This window comes from Equus przewalskii, chromosome 11, assembly GCF_037783145.1.
Source record: "Equus przewalskii isolate Varuska chromosome 11, EquPr2, whole genome shotgun sequence".
NCBI classification, from domain to species: domain Eukaryota; kingdom Metazoa; phylum Chordata; class Mammalia; order Perissodactyla; family Equidae; genus Equus; species Equus przewalskii.
In genome coordinates this window covers 20,951,401-20,972,409 of record NC_091841.1, presented here as the reverse complement: position 1 = coordinate 20,972,409, position 21,009 = coordinate 20,951,401, and the positions used below count along the sequence as shown (strand labels likewise).

Sequence of the window (21,009 nt, the reverse complement as noted above, 5' to 3'; positions counted from 1 at the left end):
TTATTGAATAGGCTGACGGAGCGCCTTCTGATCTTCTTCACAGCTTCGTGCCCAGTTTCCTCAGACTCAGTCACACTTCCCGTGTTAAGTATTGACGGCGACATTGAGATTAGAGTTCAGATAAATTAAAAAGAAGCCTAGAGAGAGGTGTAGGGAATATATTACATGGAAGACGGCTGTTGACCCTTGTAGGAAAACTGAGGCCTAACCCCGGGAGAGTGGGCTGCTCAATGCCTTCTTAAATAAGGGGCGTCGGGGAAGTTGCAGCTGGCCTCTTGGGACCTTAGGGTCAGGATTTGGAAAGATGACCCATGCTCACCGACAGTGCCGGCTGTCGTGCCGTCTCTTCTGGAACCACGGCACATTCTTGATAAAACGTGTTCCTGCTGGACCCGTGGGAACACAAACTGTGTAATTGGCAGTCGGGAATATCTGCTCCAGGTTTTTGCACGTTTCCTGTCCAGGTTGCAAGGGAGAGGCCGGGCTCACCTCTTGGGCCGTGCCGTGTGTTTCTCGACAGGAACAAGGCCTCAGTGGTACACATCACTTCCGGCAGAAACTGAGACTGGGTTTTAGTGTTCTTAGATGAGTCATTGTCCTCTACCCACCCCCTGCAGCCCGGCCCTGGGGAGGAATGCCCTGGACGCTCCCTCAGACGGTCGTGGAGGGCAGGTGGCCCGAGGGCGCGTCTCCCTCAGGCCAGGCCTGCATATGACTCCCGTCACCTGCACCCCGTGGTGTCTAGCGCTGCCCCGGGTTATCTACCTCACACCGGCCTTGGGGATATCACGTTTAGGCCCCGAAGAAAAGTCTAGTTGCTCTGCAATTCTAGAGAGTTTCAGGAGAAACAAAGTTACCAGCTGAAGTAGTTGTCACTTACACAGAGGACATCACGAAGTCTGTACCATCTGAGGCGTCCTTGCTGTCGTGAGATTAACTGCCAGTGGCTCCCAGGGCTGCTGGGGGCTGAAGAGAAACCCCTCCTGGTGACACTTAGGTTCTCTTTCCCTGGCTCGTCCGCTCCCATCTAGAAGTTTCCCGGGGAGCCCTCAGTAGGTGCTGTTGTAGGTGTGCAGATGTGTGTATACGTGTGCCCCGTGTGACGTCTGAAGACTAACCGCACGCTGTGTTTGCATGCTTCCTCCCTGGTGTCGGAGCAGGCAGCGTGTTGGGAGCGCAGAGGCTGGACGCCGCCACGGTCAGGACTTACTCCTGCTGAAGCCCCGTGGTGAGTAGAGGGCTCCGCGTGCCCGGAGGCCGCAGAGGCGGCCGGGTGACCGCACGGGGACGCTGCCTGGCCCGGAGAGCCCGTTTCCGTTCCTGCAGGCCTTTAGGAACACGCACGCAAGCCCGGCTGCACCCGTTACGTGGTTCTGGTGTTCTGTATGCTCACAGTTGGTCACAGAGGGGTTCGTGTATCCTCATTTGTTAAGGAAAAAAGTGTATTTGCATTTTTTCCTTAAAACTGAACGTGCTGGACTCTTTTCAGTATCTGCTAATGTCTTTTGGGGGTGGGGAGGCAGGAGAGCAGCACGTGGCAGGAGCTCACCGGCTCAGCTCTTGGCTGGTGGCCACCCGTGGTTGAGAGCGCCCGGCACGGCGGCTCTCCTCCTTGACCCTGGCATCCGCGCTGGTGTCGCTCCCAGGTCAACGGCGCCCGCTGGCTTTCTTAGAAATACACGTTCTTGAATGAACCGCACCCCGCACGGCCAGGTTTCATGGAGCCACGCTGTCGTGCGACCCTGAGGGCCTGGCGGGTGGTTTTAAACACACAGCTGCGTTGCCATCTCAGGGGTGCAGTTACGAGCAGCCTGCTCGCGCTGAAGGGGTGACGTGGGCCTGGGAGCCCAGCCCCTGCTCGTGGCACCAGGGCCGGGGGCTCTGTTCCGCTCTCCACTTGTCACGTCTCCGCCAGAAGGTTTGATTGGTTTCCTAATCTTTTTAATTGGTAACTTTTAGACATACGCCAAAAGGAAGTCAGCAAGGAATTTTCTCATTGATACGCGTACTCCTTGACGTTTCATCTCAGTTCTCAAGCAGCTACAGCGCAAGGGGCAGGGAGGCAGGGCTGGGCCTCAGGACACAGGTGTGCACCGGGCGGCCCGTCCTAAGGCTGATTGTCCTGTTTGTGCTTCCTTTCCAGTTTACCCACACTACTTGTACAGATGACCGTGCAGCGCTCGGGACCCGGCGAAGACGGCCTTTCAGAATTCAGTGGATCTGCAATCTGTTGATACTTGTTATATGGACCCTAAGATATTTTATTACAGAGTTTTTAATTAGTGAAAAATTCACGAATACCATAGAGAAAATATTTTAGAATTTAATGTTTCTTATATTTATGTAAACATATGACTTCATTTATATAGTTACTTACTTGTTCATATATATCCAGGCTATAAATATCCTTTCAAATCGATTCTGTTCTTATATCTAATTTTAGTCTTTCAAACGAATTTACTGTAATGCTTGTATGTATAAATCCTATGAAAAGATACAGGGCTTTTGTAAATTATGCATTTATTGTAATTATCATTAATTTTTTAATAATAATCGGCGAGAGAGAAGAGGATTTTACTGCGTTTGCATTTGTAAGATCATCATGACATGGTGCGCGTTATCCTGACAAATGTAACCAGCTCTACAACAATCATTTTGAAACAAGCAGACTTAATTTCAAGCAATTGCGTTTTAATGACTGACCTTACTCTACTTTTTCTAGCAAGAAATGCTTTATTCTACAGCGTGAACAGAGTGAAAGTACCTGGTGTTAAATATGAGCTTCTGATAAAATTTGGGCTGAAGGGGCCGTCAGAACTGTGAGCATCTCTGGTGGCTCTCAGTAGCTTGCAGAGCTCGTCTCTGGGGACCCGCACGGCTTGTCCTCAGCGCCCGGCACGAGCCCCAGCCGGGAGCACTTCTCTTGGCCACAGGAAGGGCTGGGGGGCTCTCCCGGCTCTGCCCTGACGTGTGGACGCGGGCCCCCACCCCGCTGCTCTTTGAGGACCAAGCAGGAAGCACCGCGCTCCGCAGGGACGCCGGTGCTGGAAGAGGAAGGCGCGGGCTCCCTGAAACCAGGAAACCACGCAGTGCGACTCTACTAAAGGCCTTATTTTTTCTTATGTAAATCATCTTTTTACATTTGTTTGTAAACATGTTGAAAGGAGGGACCTAGTGGTACATTTTTAGCTTTTGACGATATAGCCGTTTTGGACTGTCTAAGTAGCAGATGTAACTTTTCCTTTTTAAATGGCACATTAAAGAGCCAGCAGGAAATGTGTTCCGACCACGGTGCGTTATTTATTATACAGCTCATTTTGTCGGTGGACGGTTTACATTCGGTTTCTGCTTTTAACTTCCTTGTAAGATTCGTTGTTACATTCTGTTTTCTGTTAATCTTTTGTGAACCTCCTGATTATGTAACAAAGTATGTACAGTCTCCTTTTGAACTATTTTTATCACAGTATTATTTATTGCTTTCTTTCAATAAAGTACTGAGGCGTTTTCCACTGCCAATAAAGGATACTGAGAATAAGCTGTCATTCTGTGACAAATCGGCCGCAGCTGGCTCATCTCCGGCTCCAGGCTGATTCAGTGGCGGCAGCGTCGTCGAGTGGACTTTCTTGGGTAGAAATCAGTTGACAATGAAAAAGCTGGGGATGGAAGCACAGGATGGGGGTGTCCCCGCCAGGAAGCCCAGGGGCTTCCCGCCTCGGCCCCCCAGGCCCAGACCCTCTCTCGCTGAGACCTGGGGGACCAGGCCCGGGCAGCCTGGCGCTCAGAGGCACCGCAGGCCACAGGGAGGCGCGGAGGCGCGTCAGTCCATGCGCGCACTGGGGCCCTGCTCTCCTGCTGCTCCCGCCCTGGGCTGTGTCCTTCCGGTTCCCAGGGAGCCTGGTCTCGGAGCGCTCAGACGGAGTCCTGAGTCATGAAGCAGTCTGGCGCGAGAGAGGAGGGACGCGCCGACGGGCCCGGGCAGGCAGGCAGGACGCGCCCGGCTGCAGGGCGGCAAGGCGCGGCGCTCGTGGCTGGCAGCGCCAGGCCCAGGGCACCTGATGCCTCAGCCCCTACGTGCTGTCGCCCGCCCTCCCCCAACCGCAGTATTGTCATCAGGTCTGGGGGTGCAGATGCCCAGGCCGACCCCATGCCTCGCGCTGTGTTGGGTGGGCGCTGCTGACTGTCGCCTCGGTTTTCCTTTTCCTGTTCTGCTGTCCTTCCAGGGCTGACGGCAGCCTCTCCTGAGTGACGTGTTTTCTTTATTCGGGTGAATAGATTCCAGCTGGTGTCCGTCAGGGCGCAGCGATCCGGTGGTTTGGTGTTCTCTTGAGAACCTGTGCTGGCTGGTTTTCCAGTTTTGTTGGGGGCAGCCTTTTCTCGGCATTTCCTTGTTCTTGGGTTCACTTAAGCATGAGACTCAAAACCACATAGCGCTTCCCTGCTTTTTCACCCACCAGTCCGTTTGCCTGACCAAAGCTGGGCAAGCCTTGGGTAGCCTGAAGCTTCTGGAAGCAGGTCATCATTGACTCTTTAAGTTGCAGGTGTTTGATTAAAACTTCATTCGGTGGTTCCGTTTACGCCTTTAACAAAAGGTCAGCTCAGAACGACCCAGAGAGCACAGGCCGGTGTTGCAGTAGCTCTGCTGTGCTAGGCGCACTCTCAGCCGCGCCTCCCGGGTCTGCTCGCCCCACGCGCAGTGTCCCAGGGCTTTCCCGCAGTCGGCGGGGATGGGTCATTCGCAGGCCAGGTGTGGCCACACCGAAGACTCTCTGGACCCTTCCCACCGCTAGAACTCTGTCGAGCCTCCTTTAGCCTCATAATTGCTGCCCTTAAGTTTCTCTTTTCAAGTCTCACATCACACACTTTAAGGTAATTGTGGGTTTGGGGTTTTCTTTGCTCTTTTGCTGGCTAAGTCCTCTGCTCATGGGGATGGGCTCCCCAGGGTCTGGGGAGGAGCGCGTCTCCCCTGTATCTCCGGCAGGTGGATAGCGAGGTGGGCGTCCGGGTGCTGTGGCTGCTGTCCTAACCACCCACATGTCATCGAGTGCATTCCCAAATAGCTCAGAGGCTTCTGTTTCTGACATTTCCTTAGCTTAACTCCTCGGTGAAGAGGAAGTAGCCAGTGGTTTTGCGACCGCGTGTCCTTGACTCAGTGGGGCACCTTTTGGAGTCCTGTTGTTTGAGGCCAGCACTGCGTGCACCCCCTCCACCTGGCACACGCCGAGGGCACACCCAGTGCAGGGAGGAGCAGGGCCGGTTCCTTCGGGAGTCTGGCATGGAGGATCCATCCTTCGCCTCTTCCCGCTTTCAGTGCTTGTTGGCCTCCTGGGCTGTGAGCCGGGTCTCCCGTCTCTGCCTCTGTCTTCACGTGGCCCCACCCTGTGTCTTATCTTCTGTCTCTTATGAGGACACTTGTCACTGGCCCACCTAGGTCATCCGGGATGGTCTCACCTCAAGACGCTTCACTTAGTTACACCTACAAAGACCCCTTTCCCAAATAAACTCATGTTCACAGGATCCTGCGATTTGCGCACAGACACATCCTTGTGGGGCCCCCGTTCACCCCATTCCACCTTTCGACATTCTGGAGAAGAGCTGCTCTGCCCAGGAGGTACCCGGATGGATAGACCTGGCCCTACCCCACCCCCCAGTGGGAACATGGTGAGCCGAGAGAGGGAGCCGTGACGCCCGGGCTCCTCCATAACACGTGCTTAAATGTGGCCTCTCGATTCCTCCAGTGTGGACTTTGCCTCTTGGCATCTCCTTCTGGGGGATGAGAATTTCAGCTTTCCCGCACCTCCCTTTCTCCTCCCCAGCTCCCAGCAGAGCTAAATCCGTGTCCACTGTTGCCGTGAGAAAGGCTGGAGGTGTTATTCATTGCTGGGCCAAGTGGGTTACTATGATTACAACGGAGGGCACGTGTTGTGTGCCCAGTATTTACAGATGAAATGACCGTGTCTGGGATTTGCTTGACAATAATCTTGGCGGAGGGGTAGGTCAGGATATGGGTCAAACCAAATTGACCGTGTGGGTTGATAGTTGTTGAAGGTGGGTGATGGATTCATGAGGGTTTATCATAGTATTCTCTTTTTGCATTTGTGTGACATTTTCTATAATAATATTTTAATAGTTATTTTAGGGAGACCCTCTGTGTTTTAAACCCTCAGTCTTTAGATGTCTGGAAAAATTGCTTCTTGGTCCTCACTTTGGAATGTAATTTACCCAAGTTTTGAACATTAACTGCAGCCCACCCATTTTACACCACAACTCAGCATGCACGCACTACGTTTCATCCATTCTATCGTGACTCCTTTGTGACATTTTGGTGTCTGTGAAGTCAGGATGTGTCTTACAAACGATGGCATTTATATATTAAATATATAATTGTATATTAAATATATAAATATTGTATATTTAAGAGGATCCCCAGTTGTGGGCATCTCTCTGGCTGTGAGTGGACAGCCAGTTTCATGGCTTAAATCACCCATCTTGGAGTTCAATGGGGACCACCTGGAAAATTCCTTTGGATAAGAAGTAAGCAATTTCAATCTGTGGCAAGAACCCTGTCTTCCTAAGGGATCTGTGTCAAAATGACAGGGCTAGATTTATAGAAAAAAAGTGGCTTTGCTATTTCGGTAGCCATGTGACATTTCTAGTAGGACCTGTGTGAAGCAAGATTCATGGTCCTCAGTCTCTTTCACTCTTCAACTCTTCCCTCTGTCTCTCTTCTATACCCTCCACTCAGGGCTCTTCCTGGAGTTCTCTTTCTCCTTACCCGAATTCTCTGGACTTCAGTGAAAAGAATGACTTCTACATCAAGATGTCTGTGGTGAGAGGTGGATGTTGAGTTCTAGTTCTCAGTTTCTTAAGTATGATTTTGAGTTCTGTTAGTTGCTGTTTTTCATCTGTAACTTGGGGATGATAGGATCATCTAGAATCCAAGGAGACAATGTCTATAAAGCCTAACTCATTGTAAACGTTAATAATTGAACACTAAATCAAAAGTATCAATTTGCTGAATTTCAAGGGTATTAGCTGAGATAAAGCATACTTACATATGTTTCCCAACTTTATCCAGTCCATGAATATTTTTAATTAATTTTCCCTGTGTATTCTGCTTTTATATAATAAATAATTAATTTGATTTTCATTTCAGTACATAGCTTTGATTCAGAACAGCCAAGCTGGTCATTTCATAGCAATATGTCAAAGTACTCATGTACAATTCTATTGGTCTTTTGAAATACTTTAAAGACCTGTCCATTGTCATCTTTGAAGACTATAGGGATCTGGAGACACTAAGGTGGGTGACACAGATGTCAGAGATACCCCACTCCAATCACAGGTAGTGTTGATCTAACTGTTCCTTTTACCCTTCTTTTACTACATTGTTCTTCTTCATTCAGCAACATTCCCAGCTTTCTTAACCTGATTTTGTACCCTGCACAAACTTGTATCCTTAGTAGGTCAGATTTAGAAAGTGATTGATTAGCTGTATCCCCACAGTAATATCTCCAACCAAAATTTACTTCAGTAAGCTTTTCTTTTACAAACTGTCTTGGGAGATGGTGAACACATGCAAAAAGTTAATCAGAGAGAGAGTATATTCATATTTTTTTCTTTTCCTGTAGCTTATCAAATGTTTACAAAATAAATTTTTAGGATGAATTTTCTCACAAATAAGTAAAACAATCCTCAACTCCTTACTTTTTTTATGGGAATGATGAATTACATAGAATACATTTAGTTATGACTGCCTTGTTACCTGAATGTAAGAAGAAAGTGAAGAATTTTAGTGGAATTGACTCATGAAAAGCTTGATGTATTTTCACTGATTCTATCAATTATGTTGTTGTTTCAGGGATGTTGTGCATGAGAGTTTGCATTTTCAAAATATTTTCATTGAATGTAATTCATCTTGGATATAATGTCTGATAAATTATATTGACAGCACTGTATTCCAAGAGTAAAGAGAAAGATTTCAACATTCATAAAACCATAATTGAAATGAAACAAAAAAAAAACATTATTAGTTTCACCTCCAAAACTGGGTGAAAGAACCATTCACTAACATATTCAACATATATTTGTTGAGTTATGTAAATATTAGTATGTGAGATGTTAATCATTAAATAAGAAAACATCTCCACTAGTCTATGTTTTACATATAATGAGTATCATCAGCTCATGAGGAACTGGTGGTGGAAGAAGGTAAAAATTGGCATCACGAGTTTACAATCCACCTGAATGGGAGACAGTGGAAAAATACAAGATAGAAATAAATACAATCATTTATTAACAATATTCTTGAGTCTAAGCTTAACGACCATTTAATTTAGGAAATGATTTTATGAAGAGCTCCTTGATACTTCAGTATTCTGCCTTATTTTTCTTTCACAGAGAGGGATGATAATTGCCAACATTTATTGAGTCCTTACTGTTTTAAGCCCTTTGTGTCATTCAATTTCTGCAGCAACCATATGACGTGGTATATTAGCCCCATTTATAGACGCTTCAACTGAAGCACAGAGAGTTTAATAACTTTCTAAGGGTTACACAGCCACTAAGTAAATGTCAAGATAGTCTGAAAGTCTATTCTTTCTGTCATTGTCCCTCTTTCATTCTCTCTCCACCGTCTTCCTTCTCCCTTTCCCTCCCCCTCTTTCCCTCTCTCTGGGCTATTAAGGATTTCTATATCTTAATAACTTTTGTATAAAGAATAAAATCAAAATCATACCACTTATTACTTATGGCAATTATAATTGGTTCATGTGAGTGTGTATGTGTGTGTGTGAGAGAGAGAGAGTGAGAGAGAGAGAAAGAAAAGGAGAGAGAGAGATTGATTATATAAAGTAATTTTTTTCCTCCAGAAAGGTAAACTACTTTGTGCTAACATCAATAGTGTATGTGAGTGCCCGTCCCTTATTGACTTATGTTTTTTATATTAAAGGCATTGCCACATTGGCTTTTTTATATTTTGTGACTATGTTTCCCAGTTTATCATTGTATTTCAGAAGCGTTTTATATAAGTGGAGTTTTCAGCCATAACCAAACTTAAATTGTTGTATTACACTCTTCTCATATAGTTCCTGGCTTGGTGTTATATTTCAGAAATTTCTTTCCCATTCCAAGATTATATAAATGCATATGTATTTATTCCTCTAATGCCTTTTACTTATAGTGAGCCAGGTCGCATAGACCATTTCAGGCAGAGTTTCTATCAATTTAAAATACTACCTTTATCACATATGAAATTCTTACCAGTATTTACATTTATTTCTTAAATACTATTTGGTCTTTTGACACGTCTATTTTTACAGGAATAGTGAATTATCAATGTTTATAACACTTTTTAATGTCTGAAAGTCCAAGTCCTTTCTGATTATTAATCTTTTCAAAATTTTCTTGGCCATTATCATTGATTTACTCTTTCATCTCAAGGATGGCCAGTTTGGGTATGGAACATAGCCAATAGGTGTTCTCTGTTATGAATCTGTTAGTGAGCTCTAACATGCTGACTGTATCAAAAATAGATGAAATATACCGATGTATTTTGGAAGTGAAATAGTTATTTTGACTCCTTCTTGACATCAAGTCTCATCGTAGCTTCATGCTGGTTACCAATGAACCAAGTGTACACGAACTGAAGCAAACTAAACAGAAAATCATTTCTGTGGTTTGTGTCTTTATGGCTCCAGGTGGTTTGACTTTCCTCGATACTAGGTCTGAATTAACACCTGCCCAGAGGGCATTCCCATTTATGGGTACAGCTACCATTCATGGTTATCTGTAAGCAGTCAATGATAATAATAGCCAACATATACTGAACAATTAATGTGTACCGGATTGTGTGCTGAGCATAGAAAAGAATTTCCTCATATAAAGCTCCCATTACCTCCTAGTTCAGTGGCTTTATCTGTCTTCACTTTGTCATGAGTAAGTCATACCTAGTGTGTTTAAACCACTGGGGCTTCATAGAGTGAGAGGGTATTGGAACTAAAACTCTTTTTTGTCCAGTTTTATTGAAATATAATTGATACATAACCTTGTATAAGTTTAAGGTGTAGAATATAATGATCTGATATATGTATAAACATGTAAAATGATTACCACAATAAGATTAATTAACATCCATCATCTCACGTGGTTACAGTATTCTTCCTCGTTATGAGAACTTTTGAGATCTACTCTATTAGCAAAATTCAAATATTCAATATAGCATTGTTAACTATAGCCATCGTTTAGTACATTATATTCCAAAAACTGTTTATCTTATGCTGGGAATTTGTTCCTTTTGACCACCTTCACCGAGTTTCCCCAGTTTCCACACCCTGCCTCTGGGAACCACAAATCTGATCTTTGTTTCTATGAGTTTGGTTTTTTTTAGATTCCACATACAGAGAGATCACACAGTATTGGCCTTTCTCTGTCTGACTGATCTTACTTAACATAATGCCCTAGATTGTTGCAAATGCCGGGATTTCCTTATTTTTGTGTTTGAATAATATTCCATTATTATACATATTCTTTATGTTATTTTTACATATTTATATGTGTACATATTTATATTATTTGTACATATGTAATATGATTTCTTTATCCATTCATCTGTTGATGGACACGCAGATTGTTTCAATGTGCTGGATATTATAAATAATACTGCAATGAGCATGAGGGTGCAGGTATCCTTTGGGGACAGTGATTTCCTTTCCATTGGGTATATACACAGAGATGGAATTGCTAGAATCATTTGGTAGGTTTATTTTTCATTTTTGAGGATTTACATACTGTTTTCCATAGTGACTGTACCAATGAACATTCTCACAACAGTGCATATGGTTCCCTTTTTTCCACATTCTTGCCAGCAGTTGTCACTACTTGTCTTTTTTGATGATAGCCGTTCCAACAAGTGTGAGTTGATACCTTATCATGGTTTTGATTTGCAATTCCCTGATGATTAGTGACGTTGAGCACATTTTCACATACCTGTTGGCATTTTGGATGTCTTCTTTGAGAAAATATCTACTCAGGTTATACAGAAAAATTTGAATTGGATTATTTATTTTCTTGCTATTGAGTTGTACGATTTCCTTATATACTTTGGATGTTAAACCCTTATCAGATATGTGATTTGCTAATATTTTCTCTCATTCTATTGCTTATCTTTTCATTTTTCTTATCATTTCTTTTTCTGTGAAGAAGCTTTTTAGTTTGATATAGTCCCTCTTGTTTATTTTCAAGTTTTGCTTGTGCTTTAGGTGTAATATCCAAAAATTGATTGCCAATCTATGTCCAGAAGTTTTTCCCTGTGTTTTATTTAGCAGTTTTATTGTTTACAGGTCTTACATTTAAGTCTTTAATTCATTTCGAGTTTATTTTTGTAAGTGGTGTAAGATCAGGGCATTTTTTTCTTATTTTGCCTGTGACTGTCCAGTATCCCCAACACCATTTATTGAAAAGACTGCGTTTTTTCATTGAGTATTTTAGGCTTTCTTGTCAAATGTTAGTTGACTGTATATGCTTGGTTTTATTTCTGAGCTCTTGATTCTGTTCCATTGGTTTATGTATCTGTTTCTAGGCTAGTACCATATTGTTTTGTTTACTAGGCTGTGTAATATAGTTTGAAATCAGGAAATGTAATACCTCTTTGCCAGCTTTACTTTTCTTTCTTGAGAGTGCTTTATCTGTACAAAGTCTTTTGTGGCCCCATACAAATTTTAGAATTGTTTGTTCTATTTCTGTGAAAAATGCCACTGCAATCCTGATAGAGATTGCATTGAATCTATCAGTGGCTTTGGGTAGTTTGAACATTTTAACAATTCTTCCAATCCATGAACATGGGATACTTTTCCATTTACTTGTGTCTTTTCAAATTTCTTTTGCCAATGCCTTATATTGTTCAGTGAAGAGAACTTTCACCTTCTTGGTTAAATTTATTCTAAATATTTTATTGTTTTTTTGATACTGTTGTAAATGGGATTGTTTTCTTTATTTCTTTTTCCTACAATTTGCTTATTTTCCTATAATGCTTATTTTGTATCTGACAACTTTATGAAATTCATTACTTAGATCTAACAGTTTTTTGGTGAAGTTTTTAGGATTTTACATCTATAAAATCATGTCGTCTGCAAATAGACACAATTTCAATACTTTGTTTTCCAATTCTGATGCTTTTTATTATTTTTCTTTGACTTGATTGCACTAGCTAGGACCTGTTACTATGTTGAATAGGAATAGTGAGAGTGGTCACCTTTGCCTTCTTCCTAATCTTTAAAAAATGCTTTCAAGCATTCAGCGTTGAGTATGATGTTAGATATCAGCTTGTCATATGTCGGCTTTATTATGTCGAGTTTAGTTCCTTTCATTCTTAGTTTTTTGAGAGTTTTTATCATGAAATGATGCTGTATTTTGTCAAACACTTTTTCTGCATCTATTGAGGATTGTATGATTTTTGTGTATCTGTTAATGTGACATATCACATTTGTTAATTTGTGTGTACTGAACCATCCTTGCATCCTGGGAATGAACGCTACTTGATCATTGTGTGTAATCCTTTTCTTGTGCTGCTGAATTCTATTTGTCAGTACTTTGTTGAGAACTTTTAAATCTATATTCATCAGGGATATTGAACTGTAGTTTTGGGTTTTTGTAGTGTCCTTATCTGGCTTTTCTATCGGTGCTGGCTTTATAAAATGAGTTTGGAAGTGCTTCTACCTCTTCAAGTTTTTGGAACAGTTTGAGGAGGATTGATGTTAATTGTTCTTTAAATCTTTGGTAGAATTCACCACGAAGCCATCTGGTCCTGTGGTTTTCTTCGTTGAGAGGCTTTGATCACTGATTCAATCTTCTTACTTGTTATTAGTCTGTTCAGATTTTCTATTTCTTCCTGATTCAGTTACTCTAAGTTGTATGTTTCTAGTAGTTTATCTATTTCTTCTAGGTTGTTTATTTGTTGAAGAAACCATAGGACAAGAGGGGGGGGGGTCCTTTTCTTTTGGCACCATGCCAGCAGGGGGAGGCACAATGGGGTCAGAGTGTAGCTGCTCCTCTGCTGTTCTAATGTGGTCTTTCTCATTTTATATGGTCCATGGGGGTGTTTCAGCCTCATCCGCATGTTTAGAATTTTCAGTGATGTCTTATCTATGACATCTATATCTAGTTGTTCTAGTGAGGGTGACTGAAGTCAGTAATGACTTATTGTGCAATCTTGATGATGCCATTCACAATGAAAACTCTAAAGTCTGAACCCTTAACCATAGTATTTTGCTGTTTCCTAAGACACAAAATATCCTAATTTTGAGACAATGTTTGGGGTTAATCGTGATTTGTACTAGCCTCCCTTTGCTATAGTTGTCAGCCAATATTTAAATATCTCTTTTAATTTTCATGAGACCTCGTGAAATAATTGAGAAGCAACAAGCAGGTATTTTTTGACATCCGAGATGAAAAATTGGGGTCTTCCCACCATGACAGTTAAGTATTTCTGCTTCTCCAGTGCTGAATGGAGGGAAAAAATGGAACATATGAGAATTGTATAATTTCACCTGAATCTTGTCTCTTTTCTGATTTTAGGAGCACTAAGCCTATAATTTAGGGAGGAAATATTATAGATAGCACCCATTTCATCCTCTTGGGATTCTCATGTTTCCCCAGAATCATAGCAGTGATCCTTGTTGTATTCCTGTTGATCTACATTACAACTCTGACACGGAACCTGTGTCTTATCAGCTTAATAGTGATGGATTTCCACCTCCACACACCCATACACTTCTTCCTCAGTAATCTGTCCTTCATAATTGTCTGCTATGTGACCTCCATAGGCCCCAAGATGTTCTCCGACTTCTTCCAAGAGCTGCAAACTGTCACCTTTGTGGGTTGTGTTATTCAGGACTTCGTCTTTTCAACCATGGTACTGAGTGAGTCTTGTATCCTGCCAGCTATGGCTTATGACTGATATGCTATGCTGCCATTTGTAATCCACTTCTCTTTTCATCCATCACGTCACTGACCCTCTGTGCTTGGATTGTGCTGGGGTCCTACATGGATGAACTCTCTGCTTGTATATCTCAATTGTATGCCATGCGTCTTCTTCACTTTTGTGGGGCTGATGTCATCCACCACTTCTTCTGTGACGTGATCCAACTGTTAGTCCTGTCCTGCACTAACACTTTCTTTGTACAACTCATGACTGCTGTATTAGCAATGATCTTTGGGATAATAAATGCCTTAGTTATGCTATCCTATGGCTATATTGTCATCTCCATTACAAAGATCACGTTAGCTAAAGGAAGGCCCACGGCTTTCAACACTTGGGCTTCACTTGACAGCAATGACCATCTTCTATACCTTAAGTATCTTTGTCTATTTCAGTTCCAGCTCTGGCGGTTCCTCCAGCTTTGACAGATTTGTCTTGGTCTTCTACACTGTAGTGATTCCCATGTTGAATCCCTTGATTTACATCTGAGGACAGAGAAAAGATGCCTTGAAGAGGTAGCAAAAGCAAAGAGAGTATTGCTGAAGTCACAGATTATGAGATTTCTGACCACTTTCTCCTGTCAGAATCACCTTAACTTCCATAATATGCACATAAACGCACCATAACAAAATTCATACTGACTTTGGACAAAGAAGGCGTAATTTAACACAGATAATATGCCAAAATGGACAAATAACTGACTCGGCATCATGCAAACACAATATCTTTAAGTCCTGGGAGTGCACTACTTCCATCCTACGTGAGCAGTGGCCTTGTCATTTATTAATCTCTCTGCAAGTATTTTTGAAACATCAAGGTTTAGAATCTTGTTCCTTTCTGCTTCTGAGATTGAGCCCTGGTCAAGTGCAGGACCTATGACCTTAAAGAAGAGATAACTGAGAGAGGCCCCCAGGAGTGTAGAAACCTTGGCTCCCAAATATTTTTTTTGAGGAAGATTAGCCCTGAGATAACTACTGCCAATCCTCCTCTTTTTGCTGAGGAAGACTGGCCCTGAGGTAACATCCATGCCCATCTTCCTCTGCTTTTTATACGTGGGACGCCTATCACAGCATGGCTTTTGCCAAGCGGTGCCATATCTGCACCCGAGATCTGAACCGGCAAACCAGGGCCGCCAAAGCGGAACATGCAGGCTTAACCACTGTGCCACTAGGCCAGCCCCTCTCCCAAATATTTTGATGCAGCATAATCCAGGCACGTTTGTGACCCATATTTGTTCTGTGTTTCTGACCAGAATGGGAATGAACAGAGAGAGGAGATGTTCCTTTGGACCGAAACAAAGGGTCACAATTAGCCTGGTTTTGCCTCCTGGAAACACCAGTCTGAGGTAGTTAATGTTTTTCTAAGTCCTCTTTCAATGTCAATCATATGAGAAGTTTTTGTTTACATTCCAGTCTCCACCAGCTGTGGTCTAAGAAAGGAGGAGCTGAACTGAATCATAAAATGAATGGAAGCAAGTATCTGATCTCTTCAGTGCCACTTATTTATGAGTGTATTTTTTGAATCTAGTGTCCAGTGGGGATTTCTGATGAGAAATGATATTCAAAATCCATGTCACAGCCAATAGCAACTTCTGATACTGTGGGATTCAAACCTCTCTTTCTCTCCAATTAAATCTGGAAAATTTACCCTCGGTTGACATAGCTGATGGGATCACACTACCAAGTCACTTCTGATAGTTCAAGCATCTGAACAGGTTTGTTGTGAGAAGACTTGTGTGAGAGTTCATTGTAATAATAAAGTTACTGAATATTCAATATAGCAGGGAAAAAAATAAATATGGAAATCTAGTATACGTTCTTTCCTATTGTTTATGTTCAACATTTTATGTCCTAGAGATTTATGGTTGTTTGGGGTGGTATAGTGGATGGAGAAGAATAATTTGAATTACTCTAATGCTCATATTTTCCAGGTAACTTCAAGGGCCAGGAAAGGAAATAGATAGTGGGATAGACAGGGCTCTCCACTCTGACCAGTTTCCACTATCTGAAGTAGGGTTTAAAGTTGTGGTCCTTATGGTGTGTTTTAAAAACAGAAAAGGACATGCGGCAACAATGACTGAGCAAAATTGCTCAGACTTGAACAAACTAATGTAAAACAAACATCATTATATTTTCATACTATCCTTGGAGATTCATGGGCTTCTTTTTTTTTCTTATTTATTTATGTTTTTATCAAGGTAACATTGATTTATAATATCATGTCAATTTCAGGTGTACATGTTGTATTTTCATTTCTATGTAGACTAAATCGTGTTTATCACCTGAAGACTAATTACCATCTGTCACTATATACTGGTGTCCTTTTACTCTTTTCACCTTACCCTCACACCCAGTCCTCTCTAGTAACCACTCATCTAATCCTAATGTCTATGTGTTTAGTTGTTGTTGTTATCATCTTTAATTCTACTTATGAGTGAAATCATATGGTATTTAGTTTTCTCTCTCTGACTTACTTCACTTAGATAATACCCGCAATATCCACCCATATTGTCGCAAATGGCTAGATTCTCATCTTTTTTATGGTTGAGTAGTATTCCATTGTGTACATAGATCACATCTTCTTTATCCATTCATCCATGGATGGGCACTTGGGGTGCTTTGAGATCTTGGCTATTGTGAATAATGCTGCATGAACATAGGATTGCATAAAATTTTTTAATTTTGAATAACCAGGAGTGGAATAGCTGAATCATATGGTGTTTCTGTTTTTAAGTTTTTGGCAAATCTCCATACTATTTTCCATAGTGGCTGCACCAGTTTACATTCCTACCAGCAGTGCATGAGTGTTCCCTTTTCTCCACATCCTCTCCAATGCTTGTTATTGCTTGTCTTGTTAATTATAGCCATTCTGAATGGCGTGAGGTGATATCTCATTGTAGTTTTGATTTGAATTTCCCTAATAATTAGAGATGTTGAACACCTTTTCATGTGCCTGTTGTCCATCTGTGTATCTTCTTTGGAAAAATATGTGTTCATATCCTCTGCTCAGTTTTTGATGGGGTTATTCACTATTTTTCCTTTTTAGCTGTATGAATTCTTTATGTGTTTTGGAAATTAACCCATTGTTGTAAATATGATTTGCAAATATTTTCTCCCAGTTGCTGGGTTATTGTTTTTCATTTCTAGATGGTTTCCTTTGCCTTGCAGAAGCTTTTTAGTCTGATTAGGCTCATTTGTTTATTTTTTCTTGTTTCCCTTGCCTGATGAGACATAGTACTCAAAAAGAAACTTCTAATTCCAACATCAAAGAGCATACTGCCTGTATTATTTTCTAGGATTTTTATGGTTTCAGGTCTTACAAGCTTTTAGTAGTACATGCCTTTAATCCATTGTGAGTTAATTTTTGTGTATGGTGTAAAATGATGGTCTACTTTCATTCTTTGTGTGTAGCTGGCTTGTTTTCTCTACACCATTTATTGAAGAGACTCCCCTTTCTCCATTCTATGTTCTTGGCTCTTTTTTGAAGATTTGCTTTCCATATATGCGTGGTTATGTTTCTGGGCTCTCAATCTATTCCATTAATCTGTGTGTCTGTTTGTGTGTCAGTGCTATGCTGTTTTGATTACTATAGCTTCATAGTAATTTTGAACTCAGGGAGTATAATACCTCCAACTTTGTTCTTTTTCCTCAGGATTTATTTGGCTATTCAGAGTCCTTTGCTTTTCCATATAAATCTTAGAATTTTTTGGTAATATTTCCACCACTACTGTCATTTGGATTTCTGATTGAGATTACATTGAATCTGTAGGTTGCTTTAGGTAATAAAGACATTTAAATTATGTTTATTCTTCCACTCTGTGAGCATGGAATACCTTTCCATTTCTTTACCTCCTTCAATTTCTTTCAATAATGTTTTATGGTTTTCAGTGTACAGGTCTTTCATCTCCTTGGTTAAATTTATTCCTAGATATTTTATTCTTTTTATTGCAGTTGTAATTGGAATTGTATTCTTGGTTCTTTTTCTGCTAGCTTGCTGTTAGTGTAGAGATATGTGACTAATTTTTATTTGTTGATTTGGTACTGTGCAACTTTGCTATATTTGTTGAATTTTTATTATAGTTTATGGTGGGTTCTTAATGGTTTTGTATATATAGAATTATGTCATCAGAAAAAAGTGACAGTTTCACCTCTTCCTTTCCAATTTGGATCCATTTTATTTCTTTTTCTTGCCTAATTGCTCTGGCTCAAAATTCCAGTAATATGCTGAATAAGAGTGATGAGAGTGAGCATCCTTGTCTTGTTCCTGTTCTCAGAGGAAGAGCTTTCATTCATTTTTTCACTGTTGAGTATGATGTTGACTGTGGGTTTGTCATATATGGCCTTTAGTACGTTGATGTACTTTCCTTCTATACCCATTGTTTTCAGAATTTTTAATCATAAAGGGATGTTGGATCTTGTCAAATGTTTTCTCTACGTGTATTGAGATGATCATGTGATTTTTAGTCTTCATTTTGTTAATGTGGTGTATCATATTGATTGGTTTGTGGAATTAGAACCAATCCTGCATCCCCAGAATACAACACTTGATTGTTGTATATGATCCTTTTAATGTATTTTGTATTCAGTTAGCTAATATTTTGTTGTTGATTCTTGCATTTATGTTCATCATTAATACTGGACTGTAATATTCCTCTTTTGCTTTTGTCTGGTTTTGGTATCAAGGTAATTTTGGAATCATAAAATGAATTAGGAAACACCTTGTCCTATTAAATTTTTTGGAAGAGTTGAGAAGGATAGGTATTAAATCTTCTTTGAATGTTTGGTAGAATTCACCGAGAAGGCATCTGGTCCTGGGCTTTTGTTTTTGGGAGGTTTTTGATTACTGTTTCAATCTCCTTACTTGTGATTGGTCTATTAAGATTTTCTATTTCTTCTTGACTCAGTGTTGAGAAATTATATGACTCTGAGAATTTATCCTTTTCTTCTAGGTTATCCAATTTTTTAGCATATATATTTGCATAGTATTCTCTTATAATCCTTTGAATTTTTGTGGTGTCCATTGTGATTTCTCGTCTTTCATTTCTGATTTTATTTGAGTCTTCTCCATATCTTTTCTTAGTGAGGCTGGCTAAGGGTTTGTCAATTTTGTTTATCTTCTCAGAGAACCAGCTCTTAGTTTCATTGATTCTTTCTATTGTTTTTTCAGTCTATATTTTGTTTATTTCTGTTCTGATTTTTATTATTTCCTTCCTTCTACTGACTTTGGGCTTTATTTGTTCTTATTTTTTTAGTTCTTTTAGGTATAGAATAAAATTGCTTATTTGAAATGTTTCTTGTTTGTTCAGGTAGGCCCGTGTTGCTATAAAGTTCCCTCTTAGTACAGCTTTTGCTGCATAACATAAGTTTTGGTATATTGTGTTTTCATTTTCATTTGTCTCCAGGTATTTGCTGATTTCTCCTTTGATTTCTTCATTGATTCAATAGTTTTTCAGTAACAAGTCGTGTAGTCTCCACATATTTATGATTTGGCCAGCTTTCTTCTTGCAGTTTATTTCTAGTTTCATACAACTGTAGTTGGGAAAGACGCTTGAGATGATTTGGATCTTCTTAAATTTATTGAAGGTTCTTTTGTTTCCAAAAATATGGCCTATCTTTAAGAATGTTCCATGTGCACTTCAGAAGAATATGTATTCTGCTGTTTTTGGGTGGAAGGTTCTCTCTCTCTATATATCTATTAAGTCCACCTGGTCTAGTGTTTCATTTAAGACCACTGTTTCCTTGTTGACATTCTTTCTGGATGATCTATCCATTGACATAAGTGGAGTGTTATGGTCTCTTACAATTATTGCATTGCTTTCAATTTATCCCTTTAGGTCTGTTAATAGTTGCTTCATATACTTTGGTGCTTCTATGTTAGGTACATATATATTAATAAGAGTTGTGTCTTCTTTATTTTTTCTACTTTATCTCCTCAAATCCCCCCAGTATATAGTTGTATATCTTAGTTGCAGGTCCTGCTAGTTGTGGCATGTGGGACGCCACCTCAATGTGACCTAATGAATGGTGCCATGTCCACGCCCAGGATCCAAACTGGTGAAACCCTGGGCTGCTGCAGTGGAGCGTGTGAACCTAACCACTCAGCCACAGGGCTGGCCACCATGTTGTTTCTTCTTGGTGAAATGTCCCTTTTATCATTACTTGTGTCCATCTTTGCCTCTTATTATCTGTTTTGTCTTAGAGTCTGTTTTGTCTTGTATAAGTATGACTACACCTACTTTCTTTAGCTTGCCATTTCTTTAGAGTATCATCTTCCATCCTGTCACTCTGAGCCTATGTTTTTCTTTAGAGCAGACATGTGCTTCCTGAAGATAGTGTATTGTTAGGTCTTGTTTTTTAACCCATCCAGCCACTCTGTGCCTTTTGATTGGTGAATTCAATCCTTTTCATTTAGAGTGATTATTGATATATGAGGGTGCTAAACTGTTATTTTATCATTTGTTTTTCCATTCTTTCTTTTCCTTTTATTTCTGTCTGCCATTTCAGTTTGGTGATTCTCCATGATGTTTTCCTCAATTTTCTCTTTATTTATGATTTATGACTCTGCTCTGGTTTTCTGTTTTGTCATTACCATAATATTTGTATAAAAGATCTAGTAAATTACATAGTACTCTTTCTAATACCCTCTTATCTCTATTAGCCTATGCAGGTTCTGTCCTTTTACTCTTTCCTTTCTATGTTTTTGTTGTCACAAACTATCCTTTCTAGGGTTGTGAGTTTGTGACTAAATTGAAGTGGTTGTAGTTATTTTTGATGCTTTCTTTCCTTTAGCCTTTATGTTATAGTTAGGTTTTTACTAACCTATTCTCATATACAGATGCAATTTTCTGATTTTTTCTGTCTGTTTATCTCCTTTCTCAAAGCTTTGTGGAACTTTGCATTTTCTTTCAGGTAGGATGGCTCCTTTCAACATTTCTTGTAAGGCAGGTTAATGGTGATGAACTTCTATAGCTTTTATTTGTCTGGGAAAGCTTTTACTTTTCTTTCATATCTGAAGGATAATTTTTCTAGATAGAGTAT

At 40.6% G+C, this 21,009-nt stretch overlaps 1 long non-coding RNA gene and 1 pseudogene across 1 annotated transcript; both read left to right on the top strand.

The window, feature by feature from the left end:
• Nucleotides 1-3,523, top strand: LOC103545815 (uncharacterized). The gene is made up of 2 exons (XR_011523906.1): nt 1-1,228; nt 2,144-3,523. It is a non-coding gene; the product is annotated as an uncharacterized lncRNA (long non-coding RNA).
• A 3,691-nt stretch (nt 3,524-7,214) lies between these two features.
• On the top strand, nt 7,215-14,515 carry LOC103544976 (olfactory receptor 5AN1-like; annotated as a pseudogene).
• The last annotated feature ends 6,494 nt before the right edge of the window (nt 14,516-21,009 follow it).